At 49.3% G+C, this 24,415-nt stretch overlaps 1 long non-coding RNA gene across 1 annotated transcript; it reads left to right on the forward strand.

The window, feature by feature from the left end:
- Nucleotides 1-7,997: 7,997 nt before the first annotated feature.
- Nucleotides 7,998-17,366, forward strand: LOC140601104 (uncharacterized). Its single transcript, XR_012004161.1, has 2 exons — nt 7,998-8,518; nt 8,590-17,366. It is a non-coding gene; the product is annotated as an uncharacterized lncRNA (long non-coding RNA).
- The last annotated feature ends 7,049 nt before the right edge of the window (nt 17,367-24,415 follow it).

A 24,415-nucleotide genomic window follows, 5' to 3' on the forward strand; every position in this document is an offset into this window, starting at 1 on the left:
CTCGGTGATTCCTGTGCTACCCATGTGTCACCACCCCGTCTCAGGTAAGTCATTATAGCCACTGTGCCTAAAGCTGTCTACTCATCTTGTGACACTATCAAGATTCAGACATCCATGAGGAATTAGCACTCAGCACTTAGCTAAAGAGCAGAGCTTCTCAAACGACTGCACCTTCAAATCAGCTGGACAATCTCATTAAAAGATTTTGATTCCTGGAGTCTGGGCTGTGGCATGAGAGTCTACATTACTAACAAGCCCCCAGGTGCTACAAATGCTGGCCCAGGGATGGACCACACTCTGCACAGCAGGGCTTTAGGCTACACAATCTGCAAACCTGAGTTCTGCTTTCAGTGACAGGATTTCTGAAGGGGCGGATTCGATGTGTAACTAGTTAGATCAATTGTCTGGAGCAGTGGGTCTCAGAGTGTGATGCAGGGACTAGCAAAGAGGGCATCACGTGGGGGCACGTTAGAGATGCTAATTCTTGGGCCCCATTCCCAGAATGTCTGGTTTTCTGGTTTCTAAACCAGACATTCCGGGGGTGGGACCCAGTAATCTGTGTTTTGATAAGCCCTCCATATGATTCTGATGTGCACTAGCATTTGAGGAACACTGCTCTAGCACATTGAAATCATGTGGGGAGTCAAAAAAAAATCAAGATCTGGGTCCCCTCCCAGAGAATCTGAACTTTTTCATTCTAGGGTAGACCAGGCATTGGGATATTCTAAAGGCATCCATGGAGATACTAATGTGCAGTGTTGTGAACACTTGGTTTAGAACAGAAAAGCTAATCCTGCTCAATAGGACAGTAAAGCATCTGAGTGAACCAGCACAGCCTGGTTGCAGCGCTGGATGTCTATGGGAAGAGTGTGCACTCGGGCTGTCCAGGCTGACTGGGTGAGAGCGGGGGACGATGCAACACTCACCCTCATCCCTGGCTACTCTGGCTCCTTCTGCTCATGAAGTGCTCTGGCTGGAGCTATGCTGCTATACTGCCATCAAAAGTTTCATCCACCCTTAAAGGCCCATATCAATCCAGGTCTTCAGAAATCCCTTCCTAAACCCCCTTGCTGGATGAGATTTATCCTTTGGTAGATGTTCATGGCACGTTATTTGCAAGTCTTATTTTCTCTACCTTTCTTGACTCTTACCATCTGCTGAATTGTGAACTCCTGGACACCCAGAACTGCATAACCCTCAATTTTGCACCTCTTTTGCCACTGTTAAGTGCTGCACTGTGAAACTAGTAGGCACCCAGTCAATATCTTCTGGAATCTGGGATCAGAACACCCGTGGTTGAGGCTAGCCTTTGCAATCAGGCTTGAGAGCCAGGTGGTTAGATATCTTCTAGCCTTGCTTATCTGTAAAATCAGGAGGTTGAACTAGATTATCTTTAAGGCACCTCCCAATTCTTGGATTGACGGTTCCTTATAGTCTATTATTATTCCTGGAAAAATAAGTCTGTGGATACTGGTTGTCATCGGACACTGGGTCAGAGATGGACACAAGTTCTTTGGCCTTCTTCCCACAGAGCAATGAGGTCTCCCTGTGTCTCTGGGCCACATCATACCTTCACTGCAGTAGGAATCAAACTGTGATAATTTTGGGCACAGTAAATGAGAGGCAGGATTGGGGTGAGGTAAGGTGAAAGAAGGTGAGGAAGAAATTTAGAACATTGAGGCCCCAAAGAAGGCCTTCACCAGGCCCTGGCCATCTTGACTTTATGCACACTTGGTGTCAGACACCTGAACTATTATGAGAAATCCTGCCATCTTGCTATGTGGAGAGGCCTTCTGCCTCCATGGAGAGAGACATGACCCGACAGCCATCCCTGCCAAGGAGCTACGGATGAGAGTAAAATGGTTTGGGACCCTCTAGATCAGCCTCACCACTAGCTGATGACCACTGAGTGATCCCAGCTGATGCCACCTGGAGCAAGAGAATCACCCAGCTGAGCCCTGTCTCATTCCTGATCTACAAAATCATGATACATAATAAAATGGTTGCTACTTAGGTCACCAAGTTTAGGGGAGTGTGTTATGTAGCAATGGGTAACCGGAACATCTTGTACATAGCATTACTCTTGTATATGAAATTCTATGTAGTTTAGCAAGCAAATATTTGATAGATCTTGGAGAAAATATATACACATACATACATAACATGGGCTTGTAAGAGTGCATGACACTTTGAGCTGTTCCCACTGACTTATATTTCTTGAGTCAATTACATGGCCCATGGATACATTTCTAGAGCAAAATGCACAACTCCTAACAAGAACCTCCTTGAGAGCTGTGCTCAAGGCCCATGATGTAGCACCAAGTGCAATGTCAGGACTTGTTAAATGGATATAGGAGGAGCCAGCGAATTGCCCTGAGGGCTCAGAAAGGTGGAGCCCTCACACAAAGAGGGCTTTGTCTGCTCCCTGAACACAGTGGGACCATTTCCTTGGGGAAAATTTTCAGTTTGGGGAGAGATCTGCCATTGGAAAAGGGGGGAGGGGGGGATATGATTTTCTCCTCTCCTGGACTAATTTAAACCTCCTCCGATCCCAAGGGAGATTTTTAGTGCAGTATAATAAGGACACCTTCAGAATCACAGCCTCTTTTTCTGAACGTGTTTCTTATGTAAATGCTGCATCAGAGAAATTTCCCTCTGCTTGACACTTTGATTCTGCTTTTAAAACCTGCAAAACAGAAACACAGAGAAAGACACCTTGGAAATACTTTGGGTTTCATCTATTTTCCATTTTTACCTCAAGCTCCCACATTTTTTTTTTCCAAAATCCTTGTTCTTCAAGTGGAGCATATTTTAAAATCATCCTCTGTTGAACTGGGAAAGCAAAAAAAAAAAAAAAAAAAGGATGATTCCTGTACAGTTAGGCTGCCCAAATCCACCAGAAATACAAGGCCTTCATAGTGATCTAATAATCCTCAGAATGCCGCAGTGAAGTCAGGTGGCCCGGGGTGGGGATGGGTGGGAGGGAGTGGTCAAGGGACATTGAAAGAGGTGCCATCTGAGGCCTCTGGGTGCCCCTCCCCCATGCCACAGAGCTTCCAAAGGCAGCACAGGGGAGAGAAGAAAAAGGCCTGGTTCCATAGATCTGTTTTAAGACAATTTCCTTTTTTTCCCTGACTCCTTCCACTTTGCCACCACATACCCCTCCCCCACCCCCGGCGGTAGGACTACCTTCTATTTAGTGTTTGTGACCCACCCACAGCGCCCCATTGGGCTACTATCAGACTATCACACAACACCTTACTGTACCAATTCATTCCCATCTATTCGCTTACTTGGGAACAGAAGCGGTGAGAGAAGAAGGATTGTATCTCTTCTCCATATCCCTGCACACAGCAAAATAATAAAAGTGCACTTAAGGAATGAACGGGTTTGAATTCCCACTCCGCTGACTCGCAGCACTTTCTTAAGCAAGTTATTAACTCTTGGAGACCCGGGTTTCCTTCTCTGTGAGATGGGAAGTAGCAACCAACCTCTCAGGTGGTGAGGAAGCAAGGGGGTGACATTTGTGAAGTGTGTGGCTGACCGTGCTAGGCTGCAGCAGGTTCTCAACTAAGGCACCGTCACTCATCTTTCCCAGACCCACCTCCTAAGGCCAGGGCCACAGATGGAATGAGTCCTGCCTACCTCCTGCAGGGGTACCTGCAGAGCCAGCTGCCCCCCACCATACCGCTCCACATTCCTGGCTGTCACTTGGATCAATTCCTTTAAGAATCTGTCTTTAACCTGAGGCTTGGAGTCTACTTAAAAGGCAAATCTTGGGAAGGGAGGACACTCCAGGCTGTTACAGTCAGTGAAACCTCGGTGCGAACTAGTCTCTGATCCTTCTCAGAGAACACCTTATAATGCAGAAGTGAGGTAGAGAGGGCAGTGAGGCAGAGCTGGGGATGGGATAGAGACAGAGGGTGAGGAGGAAACTGCGGATGTAGGAAGGCAAAAGGATCAAGGGGGGCTGCCTGGTACACAGGAAAACGTGGCAAAGTCAGAGAGAGATCCGGGTTCAAATGTGAGCTTTTCCTGCTGCTGGCAGTGTGACTGCAGGCAAGTTACCTAACTTGTTTGAATTGTAGTTTTCTGATCTGTAAAATGGAGCTAATACTAGCTAATTTGGAGGTGCCTCTGGGGATAAAGTGAAGCAACATAACAAGTGTTTAGCAAGTGGCTGGTGTTCCCCCGTCGGGGGTGCCCAGTGGGGGCCTGAGAGACCTGGCCAGCGCCCCCCTGGGTCCACCACTTAGCAGCAGGCCCAGGAAGCGGCCCATCTGGGTTGTGGTTATTATTTCCCTTCCCACGGGCCGGATTTCCTGGGCTCTGCTCTGCCGGGGGCCAGCTGTGACCACAGTGACAGCCACCTACATTAATTAATTATGAGACCGTGCACCTTCTCCATCCTCAAATCCCAGACCCGAGGCAGAGGCGAGAGAACACTAGTGTCTGGTTCTGGCGGAGACGCTCGGCCTCCAGCCCCGCAGCAGGAAGGAAAAGGGGACAGCATCGCCCCGGGGCGGCGCGGCGGGCGAGCCCGCGGCTGCAAGCGGCGGCGCAGGAGGGAGGGGCGCGCGCCCCGGCCCCGGCCCCGCCCCGCCCCGCCCCTTCCCCCCTCCCCGGGTCCCCGGCGCGGGCTCCGGCCACGCGGGTTGTCCCCTTCTGCCCCAGCCCCTGCCGCCGCCGCCCCTGCACCTGCTCTCCGGGTGCCCGAGCCGGGGACAGCGCGCGCCACCGGCCCCCGCGTGGTGGGGCCCAAGGAGCGCGGGGGTCGCCAGCTGGGCGCGCCTGTGTCGTTCCTCTCCTCGCCCCAGCCCTGGCTCCTCCTCCCCCTCCTCCTCCTCCTTTTTCTCCCCACCCCCCACGCGCAATTCCCCCCACTTCCTCCCCGCCAGCTACCTTCTCCTGTCCCCACCTCTTCCAGCCCCCGGGTGTGGACCCCCCGGGGAAGGCCGGTGCCGTTGACAGCGACCCCAGCACCCGCCGACCCACTGTCGCTCTGCCTAGAGAAGGAGCTTGCGAGCCCAGCGCAGCAGCAGGCCCCGGGCAGGGCCCCGTCAGCCCGCCTATGCCGCTGAGCCCCGCGGCCGGGGCCTGCCCTGTGCGCCCAGGCTGGGCTGGGCCCGGCCTCCGTAAACTGGGCGGGCTCGCAGTCCCCCGACACCATCTCCGAGAGCCACATGTTGGGGAAAAAGAAATGTAACTAAGACGCCATCCCTGCCTGCCTCTGGGTACAGAAACCTTCCAAAAAGCTCAGGTTTTCACTGGGCCCAGCTGGGGCAGTGGGGGGACGGGGGGCGGGGGGTAGGAATGTGGGGTACTGTGATGGGTGGGGCTGGAGGGGGCCTCTCACACTGAGACTGCAGATCGTTCTGGCAAGCCTGGGCCCCAGAGCAGAGTGGAGCCTTATCCAAATTCAGCCTGGCACTCTGGAAGCCTTTGACATTTCCTCTGCGGGAATAGGCTCCACTATAGGTCACATTGCTCTAGGAATGAAAAAAGAATCGTGATCTGAATTATTGTGGAAAGTGTTTACCTAAAATCTTATGAAGGTTTATTTTTAGAGCCAATGTCCCCTGGCCTTATCACCAGAGACAAATTATAGAGGGGTCTCTCTGTCCTACTGCCGGTTAAGGAAAGACTTCAAAGATAAGAGGCAAGCAGGGAGAGGCAGCTTCTGTCCTTGGAGAACAGGTCTTGCTGTGCCGGCCGCCTTCACCTGCCTCGACAGGCTGCCTCCACCAAACATCCTGGATGCATTCAGTAATGCTAGGACACTGGGAGTCCTTTCAGGGGTGAAGGGCATTGCCCCTCCCTTCTTCCTCTGAGCCTAGACAAGTCTCCCTACTTACTCCCATCCCATCCCAGCACCACCCCACCCCTAGCAGACCTTGCAAAAAGACCAGATTGACCTTTGGGATGGTCTCATAATAACAATTAGTAAGTGCTTCCGACATGCCAGTACCGTTCTAAACACTTCACTACAGTAACTCATTTAATTCTTACCATAACCCTATCATTATCCCCATTTTACAGATTAAAAAACAGTCACAAGAGGGGTCAAAGCAATTTCTGTGAAGTCACAGAGCTTTCTGATTGTTCTCTACACAGCAGAGTCCTAACTCGGAGGCCCACCGCCTAAACCCTATGGGCCAGGGAACAGTCCCAAAGGTGGCCACAGCCTGGCAGGCGTGGGGCACTGTGAGAGCCCCTGCAGAGGCATGGACTTTGCATCACACTCTGGAGCCCGGCCAAGAGCTGCTCTGCCTGCCAGGCTATAGAACCCATCTCTAGTCACAGGTTTTAATGGCCCCCAGTTCCCAGGTCCCCCCAGCTTTGCAGGGTGGTGTGTGGAGGCTACGAAGGAAATCTCTGGAGACCCAGAGGGGCAGCTGGAGGTGGCTCAGTGATGCCACTCACTCCCCACTGTGAACCAATCAGAATGACTGGGGAGGGCAGGGCACTCACCCAGGAGCTGTGCCCAGCTGGGTGGGAGGAGAGGCTCTGGTCAACAGATGGGGGATGAGACGCTGAAATTCATGCACATGGACCACGGACTGCTCGGGCACTATCCTTTCTTTGGCTTAAAAGCTGCCCCGAACCACATGTTTGCCAGCTCCCTCTGATGTGGCCCGGGGTGGGGTGGGGCGGGGGGCAGTCCAGAGCCCTGGCCAGAGCAGAGCAGGGTCAGTGGAAAGTACCATGGAAACAGGAGGGGTTGTTTCCTGGGGAAGCAAAATCAAGCCCACAAAGAACTAAGCTGCCTCCCTGTGCAAGGCAGGGCCTGGATCACCTTGGAACATTGCTTTAAAGCAGCAAAGGGGGTGTGTCAAGGTGGCTATGAGCCACAACTGCACTGAGAGTCACCAGGAGGGTGTATCCCCCCCCACACACACACACACAGGGATACACAGCTGTATACTTCCAGCCTCCCTTTCACACGCACGAACTTTAACACACTTCATGCTCATATCAGTACATACCCAGATTTAGACATAAGCCCTGACACAGGCATGTACTAGGGCAAAATAAAGACACAAACGTAGCAACCACTGAAGCACCCCCCTCCTCGTGAGATAGACATTTGTCTGCTGACACTGAGACCAGTCCAGACCCAACAGATACAGCCTAGCAGACCCCAAGATGTATCAGCATGGCCCGCTGCTGCCCGCACCCACACAGCTGGCCCCGGTCCCCACAGCCAGCCGCTCAGCCCAAGGCTGCTCTGGGAAGAACTGCTCGGCAGGTGCTAGGCTTCCCAGAGGGATTTGAGACACTCAGACTCTGGGGTTACCTGAGAAGCTCCAGGAACATCCTTAGAGAGAAAGGGAAGTTTTGTCTACTTTGGCCTAAAGCTTCCATGAAGTCAGTGCTGGTCAACAGCACTCCTCAGATTTACCGCCTCCAGGGGCTCAGATGCCAAGCTTCATGCCTCCCCCAGTTTGTTCCGTACGTAGATCCACACGGAAATAGCACCAGAGCTGGAGGCTGAATAGGGCGGGTTATTAGCTCAAATTATGGAGCCAGATGGCCGGGTTTGAATCTGGGCTCTGCCAGTTACTGTGTGACCCTGGGCAAGTGACTGAACCTCTCTAGGCTAGGTTTCCTCAACTGTGACATGACAGCAGCGGTAATCCCTACCTCCTAGGGCTGTTGTAAGAATCAAACGGACACATTTCAGTGAAGCTCTTAAACAGCACAGAGCTCCCCAGAACCTGGGTAGTCAGGTGAGAAGGCCTGAGGCCCCGGGGGCAGGCACCAGGATGGCTGAGGAGCAGAGGGGGTGGGCAGGGAGAGGCAAATAGTCTGGAAACGACCACAGGCCCGAGCCTCTGTGCTGTCCACTTTAATATTACGGAGGGAAAATGCATAAGAGCATATTTCCTCATGGGGCACGGTGTGCTCAGCCAGAAAGCCGCAGAACACAGGAACATTTTCTCATTACTGTATAATAATATCGAAGATAATGTTCTCCTTTTCAAAGGAGCCGAGAGCACTTAGAGGTTGCATAGTCAGGGTCCAGCTTGCATGGGCCCTGGGCTAGGGTGGCCGAGGTGGCCCGCTGCCAGCACCAGCCTGCTCCTGCAGTGGGGATCCCAGAACCTGGGCCACGGGCATCTAGGGCAGTCCCCGCCCCACTCAGCGGCAGGACTGTGTCCTCATTGCCCCCCCGCAGCAGGCTCACTGCCACATGGCGACCCTTAGAGAGAGAAGGCCACCACCAGCTTGGAAGCACAGAAGCCTCAGAGGGGGACACAAGGAAGGGCAGGAAGTGACTGCTCTTCTGTCCAGTGCAAGACCTCCCTGTGGTGTTCAGAGGCCAGGAACCCCACATGGGCACAGCTCATGAGTGACAGCCTTCCCGCCTCTAGGTGTTCAGCTCCAGACTGCAGGGAGAGGTGTTCTTCGTCGGAGGAGACAGAGACCCACTGAAGGACTGCATGAGCCCAAAGAATTGCAGACACCCGATGACTTGAGATTCGCTGAAGCAAAGAGAAGTCGTCGGGGATCAAGTGTGAGTTGAGTCCGGGGAAGGCTCACTACCTTTCTCCAGCTCTTAAGCCAGATTTGATATTTCCCTTTTAGGAGGAAGAGGGAAGCTCTGAACAACGGCTCCCGAACTGAGTTCTTCATGCCCCCGTCCCATGGCGCTCCCATGCAAACAGCCATGCTCAGAGTGGACGCCTGGGTGCGGTCAGCCCGGAGGGGATGGACCATGGCCTTTTCCTGAGCGCCAGCAACTGGCACCGGGGAACCCCGGAGTCCGAGCACCTCTTGCCTGGATTTCTGCAAGGGCCACGGTCTCGGACCGTAGCCACCGGACAAGTCAGAGACAGGCTCACGGCAGGTGCTCACAGCTTCTCAGGGCCCGGCCCCCCGCGGCTACAATTACCCGCGTTTGCCGAGTGTGAATTCCCAGCCGCCAGGGTTCTGCGTGCTTTGTAGGTACTGTGTCATTTGTCATTGTAGGTACTGTGTCATTCGGCGTTCTCGGCTGAGACAGGTCTTCCCCTCTGCCACAGGTTACAGGTAGGGAAGCTGAGACCCAGGAAGGTTTGCCTAGGGCCACCCAACGACCAAGTGATGGGGCCAGCATTTGAAGCCGGTAAAGTGCAAGCATCTATCTAGCTGTGAGACACAAGGGCCTTTGAGTGGCCCTGGGATCCTCTCCAGGGTCAGCTCCTAGCACTCTCTACCCTGTGCCCTGCTAACAGCCCCTGTGCCCACATCTCCCTCTCTCTGCCTCTGTCTCCCTGCCTGGGCTGTATTTTCTACCTCCCCCTCCCCACTTCTCCACATCCTTCTCCTGGCTAATACCCACTTCTCTTTCTAGGTTAATTTTACCTGTCACCTGTTCTTGGAAACCTCCCCTTATGTACACTCCCTAAGCCCCCAAGGCTGAGCTAAGGGCCCCTCTTTGGTGCTTCCACAGCAGCATGTATGGGGCCCCATCTCTCTGCACACTGCACTTGCCGTGTGGTGCATTTATTTTCTCCCACACATGACTCTTGCCCCTCGGGGCAACAGTGAGGTCTTCTCCAGCATCGTACCACCAGCACCTGGCAGTACTTGGTCACTGCTTGTGAAATTGTGACCTATGCCTGTAAAGGTCCGGAGAAGAGATACAGGCTTCCTCTCCTCTTCCTCCCAACCCTTTTTTAAAAATATGAAAATCATTCTTAGCTTGAGAATCATACAAAACCCGGGTGTGCGCCAAACTGTACCTGGGGCTTGCAGTTTGCCAGCCCCACTGTCCCTAGGTAAGCTATTTCTAAACAAAAATATTACTAGTCAAACTAATTCAGTGATTTTCATGTGAGAACCATACTGACATTTCAAAATAGCACGTTAGCAATACTCAGTGCCCAGAAGGTGGGGATGGTAAGCATCTGGCAATGCTCAGGGCAGTCCCACAGAGCTACTCCCTGAGGAGCACAGGCTGGCCATTTGATGCTTCCCTCTCTCACTGCTTTCCGTAGCAAATGAAACTGCCTCAAGAATCTACCGGAAAAAAAAAGACAGTAGAGGGATCCCTGGGTGGCTCTGTGGTTGAGAGTCTGCCTTCCGCTCAGGGTGTGATCCTGGGATCCTGGAATCGAGTCCCACGTCAGGCTCCCTGCATGGAGCCTGCTTCTCCCTCTGCCTCTGCCTGTGTCTCTGCCTCTCTCTCTGTTTCTTATGAATAAATAAAAAATCTTAGGAAAAAAAGGCCAGTAGAGAACCAAATCCTTCTCAGAGCCAATTATTTAGGTAGTAAGGACAGGAAAAGAGAGAATATAAGCCTTGAGGCAAGGACTCTCTCTGATTCTTCATGGGACTCCTGGCATTGGGAGTCTTCGTGCACAACATACCTGGGCCTCTGTGTCTGTTAACCTTGCCCATCCCTGCTGCTGAGGCTTGATGGAGGGCTGTGGTGCTTCAAGATCTGCTACAGCAGAAAGGATCTTCTGCAGTCTCCGCCCCAGAGCAGGGCCAGCCATGAAGAGCTGGAAGCTCACTCGAGGAGCCTGAATGGAGGCAGGGATCCCTTAAAATGGTTCAGAATCTGTCCTGAGCAGGCCACATCCATCTGCAAGCCTGTCCCCGGCTCTGTTTGCATGGGGGCATGAAGCCGTGTGCTGGCAGGCTTCATTGAAAAGGTATCACCAAGCCACAGGCACCATGCAGGAGGCTTGGTGAGTGGCCAAAGCCAGTTAAGCCCAGAGCAGCCTGTAGAGCTGCCCACTTGACTCCCCCCTTTTCTCCCTCACTTCATCCCCATTATACATCTGGAGTTTATGCATACGTTGCTATTGAAATAACTTAGGTAAAACCTCACACTCTCTCATCATGAAAATGAATCAAATAGCAGTTTAAAACCATTACTCAAATACCTGTAGGTACTTTAGGAAAATGCACCGATTAGTACAAAAGGGTTCAAACTTCCTTTTGAATTGCTTTGACCATAGTATCCTAGGCCAAAGAGACCTTATTTAGAAATGGACACAGAAGGTTGAAACTGCTTCTAGTCCCTATAAGCCATGAATTTCTTCACTCTCTTGGAATCTTTACTGCCCCAGTTATAAGGCCAGAGTGATTGATCCCTGCCCAGCCTTTTTTCTGGGGGTGATTCTGGTAATCTGAAAGAGATGTGGCATGTTAAAGTCTTTTATGAGCTGCAAAGAGCCATGAAAAATATAAAATCCCTTAGGATGCTTTGTTTTTGCATAAATCAGAATCTGGTTCTTCCTAAAGATTATTCTTCTGTCTTAAAATTATTCCTCTTTAGAACAAACTAGTTATTTGAATGAGAAAAGAGGTCATATAGACGTTTCATTGTTTCATTTTGGGGCCAACTGGAAAGGTACCAAAATTAGTTCCAATTTCATAGCAGCGTTTGGAAATTCTGCAGTGGGATTTTGTAATGTCTTTCATTTCTTCATGCAGTCCATCTCCATACCATGGTGTCTACATCTGCCCAGCTGTGCTAGGTGCTAAAACTGCTGTCTTATCTTCCCCATATTGTGGGCCCCCCCTAGAGAGTTTGTGTAACTTGCCCCCCAAAATTCAATGAGAAATCAACCATTTTCTTAAAAAATCTTTGTCTATAAAATTAAATCTAGTTATTTTCATCTTTGCTAGGAGACTTAAAACATATTTCCTTCTTGTTAAATCACCAACATATGCACAATCAGTCTTCAGTAAAAACCAAAATATGCAAGTGCAAAGTAAATTGACAGGAAAAATGCAAATTCCAAAATCTCAAGAAGCATTGCTTTTTGTCTGTTTTCTTGTGTGCTGAAAGCAGACCCTGGAAATCAGGTTGTGAAGAAAAATGAGAAAGAAGGAAGAATGAAGAAGACATGGTTATGGATCCCCTGGAATTCTTTCTCTGTGGTTGAGCTGTCCTGTGGCTCAAGAGGATGGGAGCTGTTTTTACCTCACACGTCCCCCTCTGTTCCTTGACACAGTGAGCCCAAACACTCAGGACAGGGGCAAATATTTCTCTCCTACCACCTGCCATTCCACTCTCCTTTGGCTTCAATAACGCTAACATTCTCCTGGCCTCCATAGGCCTAAGAGGCCCAAATTCCAGAGCTGATTCTGGACACAGCAGCATGCTCCAGGGCCTGTCAGAGTCTGCCTTAACTTCCAAGTTCAGCTCAAGCTCTGACAAGGCAGAAGGACAGGCCACATCTGTGAGGTGGCAGGATATGAAGGAAGCAAAATACTCTTTCGATGTTAGCTTTATTTTTGTCACCCCGTCTTCCCTCTTGTTGGCCCAGAAAACACTACTTGTTTCTCTACAGGCTGTAGGAGAAATTTCTCTCAATTTCTGGAAGAGTTCAGTCCAGTCAGATTAGTTCACTCCCCAAACATATGTGAAATAAGCAGGCCCAGTGCGCCAAGTCATAGCAGGCTCAGTGGGGTATTGTGGGAAAATCTACTGCCACAGCCAGGGAACATTCCCTCTTACCAACATGGTGCTACCCTAAGATCTTCACTATGGAAAGCCTACCTATTCTCAAAGCCCAGTTGACACCCTTGACCTTGATCACCTAGGCCAGAAGAGACTGACCCCCATGGCAGCCCTTCTCTGCACCGTGTAGAAGCTTTATCACTGACCACCATGCATCTCATTTGTTTTGCAAGAATGTCTTGGCTTTTCTCCTGAACCATCAGTTCTTCGAAGGAGGCTGGATCGAAATCTCATCGTATACTCCAGACAACACCCAGCCTAGTGCTTTGCACACATGAGGTGCTCAATAAATTATTTCATTTTTCTAAAACAATGGCTTCTTTAGATTTCTGCAGCTTCCCCAGGTCTAATGGTTATAAAAGCATATGTGGGGAAATCTCTAAACACTTGGAGATTAAACAAAACATTTAAAAATAATCCATTAGTCAGAAAGTCTCAAGGAAAATTAGAAAATATTTTCAACTCAATGAAAATAAAGGCATAAAATATCAAAATTTATGGGATGTACCTAAAGCAGGGCTTAGAAGAAAACGTTAACACTTATATTAGAAAAGAAAGGTGTCAGATTATTTGTTTAAACTTATGCCTTAAGAAACTTGAACAAGAAGAGCAAAATCAAGACAAAGCAAGCCAAAAAAAAAAAAAAAAAAAAAAAACAGAAAAAGAAAACCAAACTGAAAAAAAAAAACAAGGGAAAAGTACAAGATATCAATGAAATGATAAACAGAACAATAGAGGAAATCAATGAAGCCAAAAGATGGTTCTTTGAAAAGAGCAACAAATTTGATAAACATCTAATAAAAAGAGGAGAAAAACCGTAAATCACTGATACTAGGAATGAGAGCCATCACCACAGGTGCCATAGACATTAATGAGGTGTTAAGAGAATTACTGTGAACAAGTCTACACACACAAATCTGACAACATAGATGAAATGGACTAATTTCTCAGGAACCACCAATTACCAATTCAGTCATGATGCCAAAGGTTATCTGAATAGTCTTATAATGATTAAAGACATTGAATTCATAGCTAAAAAACCTTTTAAAAGATAAATCTTCAGGCCCACATGGTCGCACTAGTGAAGGCTCACAAACATTTCAAGAAGTAAGAACAAATTATAAGGAGGAGCACTCCCCAGCTTGTTTTAGCAGCCATCATTATCCTAAGACCAAAGCCACACAGTGACAACAGAAAATGTCAGATCCATACCCCTCATGAACATAGATACAAAAATCCTCAACAAAATATTAGTAAATTGAATCCAACAATATATGAAAACAGTAATACTTCATGACTAAACGTCCTTCAATGAATGGATGAGGCAATGATGCTCTTCCATATTCTCACTGCAGTGACGGCTACACAAATCTGTACATGTGTTACAATGTACAGAACTGTACACACACAGACACACACACACACCAGGCAATTTTACCGTATGTCAATTTCTAAAATAAAGCTTAAAAATGGGTGTGTTTTGCGTGTGTGTTAGCTCTCTGGTGATGGTCACTAGCATTTGTAGTATACCTTGGCCAAAGTGCTTTCAGATACATTTCACACAAAGTTCTCACCAACAATCACATGAGATGTGCGTTATTGGTGTCATCGGACAGATGGGGAAACTGAGTCTCAGAGGGGAGAATGTCTTCACACATACTAAGGAGCAAGCCAAGCCACAGGTGGAAAGTCCGTGTCAGCAGGGTTCCAGGGAGCTCTCCTCTGGCTCTCCAGATGGTTTCTTTTTCCTTTTGTGATGATCTTTTCTTCTGTAATCCCCGAAGGGCAAGGCATTCTGCCAAGAACAGGTGCAGTGGAGGAGCAAGAATGAAGACTGCTAGAATGTTCCATTCCATTTTCTCCAATTTCCTCCAAGTGTAAGACAGATATCTGAGATACCCCTCTACTCCCCATCCCCGTTCAACCCCAAGAAGCACATATGTGTTAAGAGAGGAGGAAAGAGCAGGAACTGGGGGAGATGCCCCCTGGGGCCCTAACCCATTGGAGTGGTCAAGAAGAGCGAGGGCTGTGCCAGGAACACACTCATGAGAAATGCGCAAATGACAGGTTGTTATCTACTTGTCTATCTCTCCCCTCCTTTCAATTCAGTTAATATTTACCAAGTGTCTGAAGGAGTGTGTGTGTCCACGTAATTGCTTATATCCCCTCTTCATCAGAGTAGATCTTGATGGTCAAGAGCCCTTTTTAGGGGGCTTAATTTTTATTTATTTATTTTTAAAGATTTTATTTATTCATGAGAGACACACACACAGAGAGAGGCAGAGACACAGGTAGAGGGAGAAGCAGGCTCCATGCAGGGAGCCCGACGTGGGACTCGATCCCGGGTCTCCAGGATCAGGCCCTGGGCCAAAGGCAGGTGCTCAACCACTGAGCCACCCAGGCATCCCCCAAGGGGCTTAATTTTTAAATGGAGGAACAGTTCAAGATGCTGCAGGAACTTTTGCCAAAACTCTGGAACCTACCAGGAAAATTTGGACGAGTAAGGGGAAAGTCTATCTCCCAGTGGTCATCAGTGCAGACCTTACCCGGCTGAATTTACATCTTGTTGGAGTGCTATTCTGCCTCAAAAGCTTGATTCTGGCTACAGCATCCTGAGGCTGAGTCATTCCCTACCATTCCAACCCCACTGGAGTAAGTCTGGCATGGGGGCTGCAGGGATGAGTGAAATTTGGAAGGCACAGAAGATGTAAAACCGAGTCTGAGTCTATGCTGGAAAGGAGCAGTGGGCCAAGGGAGAAGTCTGCAGGGCCTTTGCAATCTATGTTTGGTGAATAGAGACTGTAGGCAAGCCACATGTCACGTGCTGGCACTAGCAAATCATGGCAAAGGGCAAGAAATGACTTCATTTTATTTTGTCTGGGAGCATGAGGCATCAGTGCATGGTTTTTAGGGAAGGCAATTGTGTGTCTCCTGTGCTTGCCGCAACAAACCTTATTGGTTGGAAGAGGGGCAATCCCAGAGAACATATTTAAGGAAGAGTAAGAAAGACTCAGTTGCTTTTCAGGCAGCCTAAGGTTACCCTGGTTTTCGTCCTTAAAGATCCAGAATGGTAGATTTTTAAATAATATTTTAAAATATCCCTCTGTCCAGCAGCTTTCTTCTTTGGGGAGCAGATAGCCTGTCTTAGGGTTCCCCAAACAAAGCCAGGAAAAGGACCTGGGGGGTAATCCCAAGTCCATTTTATGGTTACAGGGTGCTTTGTTTCAGTTTAAGAAGCAATTTCGCACATGGTATCTCACCTGGTTTTTGAATTCCATAAGGCAGGTTTTATGATTCCCATTCTACAGATGAGGAAATTAAGGCTCGGAGAGATTAAAGAACATGCTCCAATTCTCTCAATAATTATTTGGCAGAGCAGGGACTAACTCCCTGGTCTGTCTGCGCAGTGCCCTTCTGTGTCCTCTGTCGCCTCTTGTATCTGGAGCAAGGTTCTCAAACTGAACCCCATCTCTAGGCATTGCAAGAGGGACACACTCGAGATGAGAACTTCCTTTTACTTCCATTCTGAATTTCACAAGTAAAGACATTAGTAGGTGTTCCACTGCTGCCCAGGAGTGTTTAATGTTTTCCAAACCCAGGTCTTCGTTCCCCTCCTCTCACAAACACATACCGGGTCACTGCCACACACAAGTCATGGTGTTAGGCATCGTGGAAGTTACTAAGATAAATGAGTCGGAATTTTCCTCTAGGAGCTTTACGAGGTTGTATTTAATCACAGATAGGCATGTCATAGTAGATGGTAACAAAGCCAATGGGATCCAAGAGTTCCTCTGTTGTACCCATCAGAATCTATACTATCCTCGTGTGTTTGCAGACATCCTGTCGCCATCAACGGCAAGCTCCCTGTGAGTAAGAACACATCCATCTCTACTCACCACTGAATTCCCAGTACCCAGAAGAGCACCTGGCACATGGTTGGTGCCCAATACCTGTTGACCAAACGCATAAGTGAGAAATTGATCCTTAATGGGGGTCTCCCAGAAGGTTTCAAGGAGAAACTAGCATTTGCACCAGGCCTTGATGAAGAGGTAGGCATTTTAGGAGGTAAGGCGTATTCCAGACAGAACGTGAAGAGTGTGGGACAAGAACAGCTGGGGCAGTGCCAGGGACGCTGAGTTCAGCTGAAAAGGAAGGTATGTAAGGTCCGTGTGGGAGGGAAGTGAGGTTGGGCCTCACGCAGAGTCCGGATGGCAGCTGTTTGTTCGGCTGGCCACAGGAGACCATTCGAGTGTCCGTAGCGGGGAGAGGCTGGCCAGAGCTGTGGATTAGCGTGGCAGACCTGGTAAAGGTCGGAGCGGGAGTGACACGGGGGAGGCTGTTGGGAATATTCGAGGCGGCAGCAAGAGTCCAGTGAGAGGTGACAAGGATCAGAACTGGGCAGAAGTTGGGGGACTAAGGAAAGAGGGCATTTCACAATCAGAAGGTTCCGCTCTCAGAAACCCGATGAGTGTGGAGATTGAAGGACAGAGGGAATCAAAGACGATATTGAGGGGGCACCTGGGTACCAGGAAGAGGAGTTAGGCTCAGAGGAGGGGACAGTTGTTTGCTTGGGGCATCTTACACTTGGGTGCCAATGGGATACCTGGTAAGAATCTCCAGCCAGCTGTTGGAATGTCAGAGAGATGGGTGTGGCCTGACAAACCTCGGGTGAAAAGTAGCCAGTGGAGGGGTACCTGGGTGGCTCAGTCCATTGAGAGTCTGCCTTCGGCTCAGGTCATCCTCCCAGAGTCCTGGGATCGAGTCCCATGTCATCAGGTTCCCCCCTGAGCAAGGAGCCTGCTTCTCCCTCTCCCTCTGCCTCTCCATCCTGCTCATGCTCTCCCTCTCTCTCTCTCTCTCTCAAATAAATAAATAAAATCTTAAAAAAAAAAAAAAAAAAAAAGCCAGTGGAGCTGGGCTGTGGGACTACAGGCTGCAGAGCATTGGCCTTGGAAGGGACCTTGGAACTCATTCCTCCTCGGAAGCCCAGAGAGGTTGGGTGACTTGCCCAAGGTCACACAGCCAACTGGCCTTCCCTAATTCTTAGAGGAAGTCAGTTAACTTTTAGGCGATTGGAATATTCCGATTGAAAAGTTCCTAACTTGCCTCTCTCTATGTGGAAATCTGATTAGGCTACTATGGTAATGAAATAAAGAGAATGATCTCTGTTGGTGAACTTAGCTGCCACCCAGATGAGAGCACAGTCCTAAAGGAATCAGGTACAGGATGATGGGGGTGGCTTGGATTCTATTTTTTTTGTTTTTGGTACGCTTTTGTGTCCTTGGGTCTCCTGCATGCCGCATCTTATGAGGGCCGCAGCCACAGATGTCTGAATCCAGAACTTCTCAAATTTCCAAGCCCCCAGGAGGTGGAGGAAAGAAAAGGAAGGCTTGTACTGCACCCCAAATTCCTTTCTCCCTCACCTACATGACATTGGTCCAGGTGCAAACTCTAGGGCTTTTAAGAAGAGCAAACAAAACCCCAACTACATGCCAAAGGTCATCTGGCCTGGGGTGAGAATGAATGATTAACTCCTGTGAAAGTGAGTTTTGAGGATTTTTTTTTTACAGCGTTCAAAGGTGCAACTGGAAAATGTTAGCTTGGGGCAAATTCTAAGACAGCTCCTTCCCCCAGCCCGGCGCTCCACCCATTCCCTTTCCCTCGGGGACGGGGACGGCGACCCAGGTCCACGTGAGGAGTGAACCCCGGCGAGGGCGGAGGGGTGGGTGCTCCTTGCCAGCCGGCTCTCCCTTGGCCCCCGAGGGCTCCCGGGCTCCCGGGGCAGGAAGGCCTGGCGTGCTCTGCCTCCGTGCGGCTCTCCTGTCGCCTGCACCGGGAGGCGTTCAAGAGGACAAAGGCACAGAACGCGGCCCTGGCCGCACCCAGCGGGGTGAACTTGAGGGAACTGACTCCCTTTTCTCTCTGAGCCTCCAGATGCTCATCAACAAAACGGGTTTACGATGCCCACCTCCCAAAGGGTTGGTGGGGGGCAGGCAGCGCACGGCAGCAGCACACCCGGCGTCCTTGCCCTCCCTTCCCTGGAGCCCCCTCCCTCTTAACCCTGCTCCTCCCCACCCCCCTCCTCCCCCCGCGGCTGCCTTCCCCCCCCGCAGCCCCCACTCCTGCGGGGGAGGCGCGGGAGCCGGGCCGTGCGCGGATGCGGCTGCCGATGCGCTGCGGCTGCGCCACGGGCTGTGGGGTGGCCTGGCCCCCTCGGGTGCGGAGAGAAAAGGGGGCCCCCGGGAGCCCGCGGTCAGCCCGGTGGGTCAGGAGGGCCTCTCCAGGTGCCCGCGAGCCCCCGGAGCTCCCCGGGGGGTGGGGGGGTGGGGGGTGGGAGAGGCTGGCGGGCGGGCGCTGCGGGGCCGTGCAGGTGGCCTCGCGGGTCCCCGGGGTGTGCAGGAGCAGCCGCGGGCGCCCCCTGGCGATGTCTAGTCCCACGGCGCCGAGCGAGGCTGTGGGCCTCTGCCTCCCAAGAAGCGCCAGGCCTTCCCGTCCTCTGCAGGGTGAGGGGTGGACCCCATGCCGCTCCCATGGGGAGCCTCCTCACTCCTTCTAGAGACTGTGTCCGGGCCACCGAGGCCGCGAGTCCCCAGTGGTAGCCCCTGGACAGAGAGAGTCAAGGGCAGACGACTGTCCTGATGCCCTTCGATCTAGCTCTGCGTTGTGGGCAAAGAACCTCTGGGATGGGAACAGGAGAGGGGAGGGGAAGGCAATATGACAGCGCGGGGCCTGAGGCCTGTCGTGGTCCCAGCGGCACAGGAGCCCAGGACCCAGATCTCATTGACCCCTGGCCACCAAATGGCCCAAACCGTGGATTTCTTAGGCCGGGGCAGGTGGCTTGCTCACCTGCTCTCTCGGGTCTGAAACTACACTGTTGCTTGGGTTGAGTGCTCCACCTACTAACCCTCTGTGCCCTGAAGAGGGAGGTGACATTCTACATGATATTCGCGAGTTCTGGCCTGCGCTGTGAATGTGTTTTGTTCATTTACAATGCCATTCTTAGAGGGGCACTGCTCACTGGGTCTTCTGTATTTGGCCTTCAAAGGTTAGGTCTTGCCAGAAGATTCATAGGTTACAGAGCCTGAGAACAGATGATGAAAGCTCACAAAAGAAAGTCATACGGCCAAAATATAATGCTGGTTGAATGAAAGGAAATGAGTGGTCTGGACTAAAAGAGAATGGGACAGAGACTTTCGGCCAAGAGCACTACTGTCTGTCCCCATGCTTGGCAGGAAGGGAGGGTGAAGGCTTGAACCCCTTTCTGATGTGTTTTGTTTAAATGCAAAGAGCGCGTGCATGTGTGTGTGTGTGTGTGTGTGTGTGTGTTGCTCACACAGTCCACAAAATGCCTGTGCTGGAACCTGGCTGAGCTGGCTATGTCCAGCAAACGCTGGCTATAACAAGTATGCATCAGTGTTCCCCTTGGGAGCGGCCAGGGAGGCAGACATATGGAGCTGGCTTCCCTGCAGCATGAGCGTGCCTTGCACTCTGCATCACACTGTGCTCTATACTGTGAGGGCCAGGCCCTTCCCAGAAGAAAGGCATCCAGAACCCAAAGGCAACTTTTCTTTCTCTAAAGCCAAGGATGTGATTCCTTAACCTTCCAGAATGTGACTTCATAGGGAGAAGAACGTGGCCCGAGCATCAGAAGGCCTCAGTTCAGGTCCAGGCCCTGCCATGAAGTGAAGCAAATGATGCAGCAAAATCATTCATTCATCCCTTCATCTAGCCATTTATATAACAAATATTCACAAGCTATGCACCAGGCACAGTTCCAGGTGCGAGAGATACAGCAGTGAACAAGACGACTCTGTCCATGAGAAGCTTACATTCTAATCAGGAACAGGCAACCCACTATGGGGAGAGTCAAGCAGGGTGAGGGCACAGAGCAAAGGGGTGCTACCTGTTAGACTGGTCAGGGAAGAGCTGGCGATGTCAGCATGTGGACCAAGGGATTTCTGAACAGAGGGGCAAGCAGGTGCAAAGGCCTGGGGCAGGAACGAGCTTGTGTTTGAAACAAGGCAAGGAAGGTAGCATCCTGTGGCCCAAATGGAGTGAAGGTGAGAGGTGGCAAGCAAGGGCAGAGAGAAGGGCAGGAGGCAGATCATATGGGCTGTGTGGGCTGCAATGGGGAGTTTCGATTTTTTTTTTTTTCCAAGAGGGATCAGAAGCTACCAAAGGGTTGGAACAGGGAAACACAATTTGATTTGTATGTCAAAGAGACGACCGGGTCTTGTGGGAAAGACTTGGGTTGGGTGGGGTAGGGGGCAGAAGTGGGAGCAAGGAACCCAGTGAGGAAGTCCCTGTAAGGAAGACCCTGTAGCACTCTAGAAAGGGGAGGGGGTGCCTTGGCCTTCAGTGGGAGCAGTGTGGAGGGCATGGGGATGTATACTCAGACTATATTTGGAAAGGACAGCCAAGAGGATTCACTGGTGGACCGAAGATGTGGGGTGATGGAAACAGAGGCTCCAGGATAACGCGTGGGTTATGGTTGAAGCAAATGGTTGGACAATGCTCTACTTATTGAGTGGGGGCAGGCCGGAGAAGAGAAGTTGAGAGTTCAGTTGGGAACTTTGTAAATTTGAGCAAATCATTTTCTTGCCTCTCTTCTGGTCTCTCCCTTCTCACTTATACAAGGAAGGTCTGTATAGGTCACCAGTTGGTCACCAGGATCACCTCTGTGGTGATGACTACTTTCCCTAAGTCTTGCACTTCCCATGCCTTTTAAACCCACTAACATATTCTGAATTCAGAGAAAAGAAGCAACAGTACTCTTGTAATTCTCTTTTCAGGAAAGGGAGAGAGAGATCCCACAAAAACAGGTCCCCATGTCCAAGAAGGGTCCTGTCCATGCTGATGCCCTGACAACCATGCCAGTGGACCAGGGTGGAAAGGCGAGGGAGCAGGGGTGACAAGTCAAAGCACAGGACACAGATGAGGAAGAATTACAAAAAATGTTTGACTCACTAGAGTCTGATTTGGATTTCAATCCCTATGTTGCTTAGGTTTGCAGTTTAGAAGTTTCAGGGCCTTCTGGAGATAAAAAAGAAGAGGAGGAAAGGAAAAAAGGGGGGAAAAAGCATTTTAGACTTTCAGTTATAAGCCAGCTCAAAGTTTATGATCTGAGCCCAAACAGTTCAACCTGTCTGAACCCCCAGGTAGCTGCACTCTAAATGTGAAGACCTCTACCATGTCTTCAAGTGAGAGAATTCTGATCTATCATTTTGAAGGAGAGAAAAAAAAAGTCACAAAGATGTCTAAGAAGCTTGAGACCTGAATGGATAGTTTCTGAAGGAGTTCTGCAAACATTTTTTATTCAATATATTATTTATTGGTCATTTTAATATGTGTCCAGGGTTGTAAAAATATAACCCTGAAAATATAAATGAAGTCCCTTTGTCAGAGATTTCACTCTAGTGGGAAATGGTAGATAGATAGATAGATAGATAGATAGATAGATAGATAGATAGACAGACAGACAGACAGGAAGAAGAAAGGAAGAAAGGAAAGAATGTCTAGGTGGTGCTGAATGCCATGCAGAGAAATAAAGATGAGCAGGAGGTTGAACATATCAAAAATGGGGTAAGGAGGGAGTATGGACCAGTGATACTAGTTCATAGTAGGAGGTTAGGGAAGGTCTTCAGATGGAACAACAAGCAAAACGTCCTAAGGTGGAGTCATGCCTGGAATATTCTAGAAGAGCAAGATGTGACTGGAAGTGGGTGTGAGAAAGGAGAGGAGGAGGAGAAAGGTTCAGGATGAGTGGGATGGGAAGTGACTGGAGGATTGGGATCAGAGGAGTTACATGATTTGAAAAATGGAGAGGACCCAGATTATGAGTGGTGGACAGAGACCAGGGACTCCCTAGGATATCAGACACCACATCAGGATACTTGGAGCTCTAAAGCAATCAGGCGTATTTGTTCCACCAAATGCTCAAACCAAAATCATCATGAGAAGCCAGCTCCATTGCTGCTGGAAGCTCCATTTGTCTGTGCCCTGCAGGGTTACTGGTCATCTGCTGTGTGCCACATACTGGGGATACCATGGGACAAAAGACATTCTGTGTGTGTGTGTGCATGCATGTGTGTGTGTGTGTGTGTGTGTGTGTGGTGGGTAGTGGCAAGCAGGCTAGAATCCAAATCCAGGGTCACAGTAGCAGATAACAAGGGACAGGGAGTGATAGAAGCCAAACCCCTGCGGTCCTTGTTGTGAGAAAAAAAGGTATTGGTTAACTTTTGACTTTAGCCTATAGAATTAGTCTATATGTACAAACAGCCTTGGTAACCATTAAAAGGACAGAAAGCGTATGGACCTTACGAACTAGTAAGGGGGGGAAAGAAACTGAAAAAGGGGAAAAAAAACACCTCAATTTTGTACTTAAAAGGACAAGATGGTGGGGCGAGAAAAAGAAGGTTTAGAAAATGGGTCACAGAGAAAGTACAGGAGAAGCAATAAATCCAAATGTGTTAGTCATCAGAATAGATATAAATGGATTAAACATTAGAAGTCAAAAGACTTCAATTGTCAGATGGGATTTTTTTTTAAAGAAATCAGCCATTTATAATAGACAAAGTGATCAGCAATGTAAAGATACAAATAGGTTGAAAGCTAACTGATGGAAAATTATAAAGTTGGGCAAATCAAGTGGTGGTGTCCTGATATTAACATCAGACAAAAATCAATGTTTACAATAGTTAAAGAGTCACCTTATAAGGATAAAGTCTTCAGTTTACTGGGAAGATATAAACATTCTAGCCCTGTATGCCCCTAACAATATAATCTGAAAAGTATATTAAGCACAAGTTGTCAGCATTATAAGGAGAAATAAAAAAATCCACACTCATAACGGGAAATTTTAAAACGACTCTCTTAACAAATGTTGGAAAATGCAGCCAAGAAGAAACCTGAAATATATACAAACTTTGAGCAATGCATGATCTGACTGACATTCCTTGCACCTTGTATCTAAACTCACACACTGCATCCTGTGCATTGACCAATGCAGAAGCGCTAGGTGAAAAGCTAACCTCCACCAGCATCAAAGGATTGGGACCTTCAGACCACTGTCTCTTTTTTTTTTTTTTTTAAGACTTTCAAAAAGATTTTTTTGAGGGATGCCTGGGTTGCTCAGTGGTTGACCATCTGCCTTTGGCTCAGGTCATGATCCCGGGGTCCTGGGATCAAGTCTCACATTGGGCTCCCTGCATGGAGCCTGCTCCTTCCTCTGACTATGTCTCTGCCTCTCTTTATGTCTCTCATGAATAAATAAATAAAATCTTTTAAAAAATAAAGATTTTATTGTTTTATTATTTGAGAGAGAGAGAGAGTATATGCATGTGCATATATAGGAGAGCATGCAAGAATTGGGGGAAGGAGGGATCCCTGGGTGGCGCAGCGGTTTAGCGCCTGCCTTTGGCCCAGGGCGCGATCCTGGAGACCCGGGATCGAATCCCACGTCGGGCTCCCGGTGCATGGAGCCTGCTTCTCCTTCTGCCTATGTCTCTGCCTCTCTCTCTCTCTCTCTCTCTCTCTCTCTCTCTCTGTGTGACTATCATAAATAAATAAAAATTAAAAAAAAAAAAAAGAATTGGGGGAAGGAGTGGCTGGAGAGGGGCAAGCAGACTCCTAGCTGAGTGTGGAGCCTGATTCCCACTGGGCTTTATCTTATGACCCTGAGATCATGACCTGAGCCTAAATCAAGAGGCTGATGCTTACCCAACTAAGCCAACCAGGCACCCCAAGACCACTGTCTTTGACTATAATGCAATCTATTTAGAAATTAGTAATGAAAACATAACTAGGAAACCCAACTTGTTTGAAAGTAATACTTTTTAAAAACTTCTAAGTACCTCATGGGTCAACAAGGAAATCATGGTAGAAATCAGAAAATAAACAGAACTAAATGAGATGAAAATGCAATTTACAAAACCTGTGGGATTCCACTAAAAT

The sequence above is a fragment of the Canis lupus genome, chromosome 12, assembly GCF_048164855.1.
Source record: "Canis lupus baileyi chromosome 12, mCanLup2.hap1, whole genome shotgun sequence".
Classification (NCBI taxonomy): domain Eukaryota; kingdom Metazoa; phylum Chordata; class Mammalia; order Carnivora; family Canidae; genus Canis; species Canis lupus.